The sequence below is a fragment of the Vombatus ursinus genome, unplaced genomic scaffold (assembly GCF_900497805.2).
Source record: "Vombatus ursinus unplaced genomic scaffold, bare-nosed wombat genome assembly UNPS02014906.1, whole genome shotgun sequence".
Taxonomy (NCBI): Eukaryota; Metazoa; Chordata; class Mammalia; order Diprotodontia; family Vombatidae; genus Vombatus; species Vombatus ursinus.
In genome coordinates this window covers 653,671-658,401 of record NW_020954684.1, presented here as the reverse complement: position 1 = coordinate 658,401, position 4,731 = coordinate 653,671, and positions in this window count along the sequence as shown.

Sequence of the window (4,731 nt, the reverse complement as noted above, 5' to 3'; positions counted from 1 at the left end):
TATCATCAAATTCCAAAGCTTTACCAATAAAGTGCTATTGAAATCAAAAGGTGTTATTTGTTCAAAGATATTTATGGCAGTTCTACTCAAATACTCAAATGGTTCTNCATCAAATTCCAAAGCTTTACCAATAAAGTGCTATTGAAATAAAAAGGTGTTATTTGTTCAAAGATATTTATGGCAGTTCTACTCAAATACTCAAATGGTTCTATGATCTTGCCAATTTTGGACTTCTTCCCAGTAATGCAGATTGCAACCCATCTATGTTTGTCCATACTGTCCTCCCAAAAGTTTACCACAAGCTCCCCACCCAATACTCGGGAGGCCTTCCTTGACTTCTTCCAACAACATGAGGGTACTAGTAATGTTCTCTGGCCATCTACCTGTCATACTTCACTGTCCCCACAAGAATAACAATAAGAAGGAGAGCTAACATTTATATAGTACTTACTATGTTCCAGATTCGGTGCTAAGCATTTTAAAAATATTATCTCATTTGATCCTCACAACAACCTTAGGAGGTGCCATTATTATCCCCATTTTACAGATAAGGAAAATGAGGCAAACAGAGATTAAGTAACTTGCCCAGGGTCACATAGCTAAGTGTCTAAGACAAAATTTGGACTCAGGTCTTCCCGATTCCATGACTGTCACTCACATTTTCCCTCTCTGTTATACAAGTTTTGAATGATTTCCATTACTCTTGTTCCTCTGAGTTCCTTCTTAGTTACATGTTGCAGCCAGGTCACTCCTACCATTTGAACCATTTGAACCCTCTGTCTATGTGCCTCTTTAGTTATTCAGAGTCAGTTGTGTTCCAGGTCTCATTTGATGGGGTGATGGGACCTGGACCCAGAATTTTCCCCCATACAGTTCAGTAGCCAAAATCACTAGTGCCTTTGCCCAAGGCATCTGGCCCACCCTAGCCCACCTTGATTACTTAATTAGCTTATTTGATACTCCTTATTCCCATCTAGACCCTTTCTCTGTTGCCCCTGGGTCACCCCAGGCTACTTACTACTCTTTAATCCCATCCAGATCTTTTCATTGTCTTTTCTGGTACATAAATATCAATCTTAACTCCCATTAAATTGCAGATTCACTAGGAACTCTGCTCCTATTGGTGTTACAAATAGTTCACATTCACTACAAATCTAACCCACTTCCATTGTCACAAATAAATCTTGCTACGGAAAGAAGGTTTGAGTGGTGGAATTCTTTCCAGGCAGACTCCTGTACCCTTGCATTTTGGGGTTCCTAGCACCCCAAATTGCAACATCACTGACATACTGCAACACTTGTATAATGTCTGTGTTGAAAAGATGGACCTTTGTTATTATGGGAAGCCTGGAGTCATTAAAAACACTTTGCATTTTTTGCTGCAGAAACAGCTGATGGAGTAGTGAATAGAGTGCCGGGCCTGGAGTCAGAAAGTCATGAGTTAAACTCCAGTCTAAGATTCTCACTAGCTTTGTGACTCTGGACAAGTCACTTAAGCTCTGTTTGTCTCAGTTTCATCAACTGTAAAATGGGGATGATAGTACCTAACTCACGGGGTTATTGTGAGGATTAATTGGGTAAAAAGTGCTTAGCACAGTGCCTGGCATATAGTAAGTGCTCTATAAAAATGTTTATTCCCTTCCCTTCTCCAATTTCACAAAGACAATTCAGCGCACTCTCCTTTTCCAACTCTGGGCTCAGCTTGTTTTCCATCTGTATGGACATAGCAGCATTATTTGTGATTGTTCCCAAACTGAAAACAACCTAAATGTCCAACAATAGAAGAACTGGTAAACAAGTAGTGATACATTAATGAAATAAAGATCCAGTGTTGCACAATAGGTTCAAGGTCTGCCGCTGATACGCACAGATAATATTTACAATACAGTCTTGGTCAGAGATCGCCAAGAGCTAATGGGATGCAGACTGTTGGTCCGTTACCATGACATGCCTGGTTGTCAATGCCCCTTTTGGCTACTTTTCCTTAACTAAAGCTTGGTCATTAGAAGTTATGTACATTATACTAAAAGTCAGCAAGCTAGGGAAAGTGTGGAGTGATGTTGGCAGAGACCATAAATTTAAATTTATTTATATCTATAAATTTAAAACAATGTGCAAGATGGAATTCAAAGTAACTTTTAAGAAGTTTCTGATATCATTTTTTATTTTTTTCTAAATAAATTTTTATAAGAAAAAAAAGCCATGTATTTCCCATTTAACAATCTATTTCCTTCTCATCACCCCTCAGAGAATATGAGAAGGGATGGAGGATGGGAAAGGAAGTAAAAGGGACCAAACACCCTGCCAATTATGGTACTACTCCATCCTGCAAATGAAAGTATATTCTTTGTACATGCTCATTAAAATTTCTATATTTCTGAAAGCTGCTAATTGAGCCATGGTTTCTTTTTACTATGTCCAAGCTTGAAAAGCTTTCCTCACATGGACAATAACAATGATAATAGCTAGTATTTATATAGTGTTTTAAGGTTCACAAAACATTTCACAAATATCTCGTTTTATTCTCAAAACAGCCCTGAGAGATAGATGTAGTTATTATCCCCATTTTACAGATAAGGAAACTATAAAGCAGACAATGGTCAAGTGATTTGCCTAAGGTCACACAGCTATTAAGTGTTTTGGCTATGACATTCCTGGGACTTTTCCTTTAGAAGTTCCTTTCAAGAAGTGACTGGTGGATTCTTTCTAACTTTGCTTTGCCCTCTGGTTCTAATAGAACTGGGCAATTTTCCATTTGTGATTTCTTGAAATATATACTATCCAGTTTTTTTCCTTTTTAGCATGGTTTTTAGGTAGTTCAGTGATTCTTAAATTATTTCTCCTTGAACTGTCTTCCATGTTAGTTTTAATACAATATATCTGATATTTTCTTCTATTTTTTCAATCTTTTGATTTTTTTTCTTAATATCACTTGCTATTTCATGGAGTTATTTACTTCCATTCTGTCTATTCCAATTTTCTGGGAGTCCACTTAGCGAGTAAAGTTTACCACATTTGGTTCTAAGATATTTACACTCTTTCCTATTCTTTCAGAATTTTTGTTTCCTTTTTTCTCTTTACTTCATTTCTTTAAGTATTTATGTGGTCCTTCTGGAAAATCCACTTAAATGTCTGCTTGTAGTTGTTACAGTTAGTGACACCTTTTTTTGGATATCTCTATGCAATGGAGTCTGGGCAATGAGCCCAGCTATTATACAAGTGTACAGAACGTCCAGCCAATGTAATCCTCACATGGACTTTAGAGCATGTGTGGACAATTTGCTTTTGGTCTGCTAATCATGAGATAAAGTGGAAATATTTTGATTGGCTGTAAGAAATCAGTTGCATTCAAAAGGCACTGGTGATCTAGACTTGACTCTACCTTGCTCTGTCTCTTTTATTCTGAGCAGCTATTCTAGGATAGAGACGTAGTATAAACCCATGGATGACCACAGTTCTTAGGCCCAGCCTAGCAGTAGCTGAGAAGCATCCTCATCTATCCATTGACCATGCCGTATTTAGAAGTGAACTTGGTGGGACAAACATTATATATAGACTGCCTTAAGTTTGAGTTTACTCTCCACAGTGTCAGAGATGGTGTGAGGGAATGGGTCCCTAAGTTTTGGGTGAAATCCTGCTCTTGCCATATCTTCACAAACATTCCTTTTTAAAAACTAAATCAACTGGTTAAACTAATTAACTGGTTAAACAGAACTTTGGCATTACTTACTGACAGCTGAGAGTGGAATAGTATACTGGAATGGGGGTTTGAGTATAACTGTGAGCTTGGGACTTCCATAAGTAAGATATGTGAGTTTTATTGAATCTAACTTTTCCAAGAAAACCCCAAAGGGGGTCACAGAGAGTCAAACACACGGAAATGACTGAACAACAAATACAACGAGAGAAGTGATTTCTTAATTTCAAGGAGCTCACATTCCAACGCAGGAGAAAACACTTATGGAAAGTTTCAGTTACAAATTAGAAAAGACCCCTGGTCCTTAGAGTAGTAGCAAAGCAGAGGGTTATGCAACATCTTTAATGTCATTTCCACTAACAAAATCACACTGGTTTCTGATGTTGAACTATCTGACATTGCCAAGGACTTTGGTGGCAAGAATTTTCATAAACAAGATAAAATCTTAGAATACAATATTCTAGAAGGCAAAAGAAATAGGCTTACAAGCTGGCTGGCAGAAAAACTTCCAAGTGCTTCAAACCAGATTAAAATATAGTTTTAATTTAAAAAATGCAAATACAATACAACATGGATAATGTTAATTTATGGTTTTCTAAGTCAATATAAGCCTGCAGGGATGTCTTTGTTTTTGAGTTTGATGCAGCTGGTTTACAGATCAAAGACACTTAAGACATTCACTGCATCCCAGATCTCACCAATTACCATGATTTTTGTCCTGCCACTGGACTTCAGTGACTGTGGAAGAGAAAGTGAAGCTGATGACTTCTTCAAAACTCTACCTCACTTCAATCCGATTCATGAGCAAGTCAGGGCATCACCCCATGATGTCATTGGTCCTCTTTGAAACAAAGAATGAACAACAACTGGTTTACAACCAAGAAAACCTACCCTGAAAAACTAGTGGGGGTGGAGAAGATGAGGAGGGGGGGCGCAGGGAAGGGGATGGACCTTTCCTGGAATAGAGAATTTTCAAGATTTTCTTTCCTGTTTAACTCTTCATTTTCCACTTGAGTCTTGTATTGGAAAGTCAA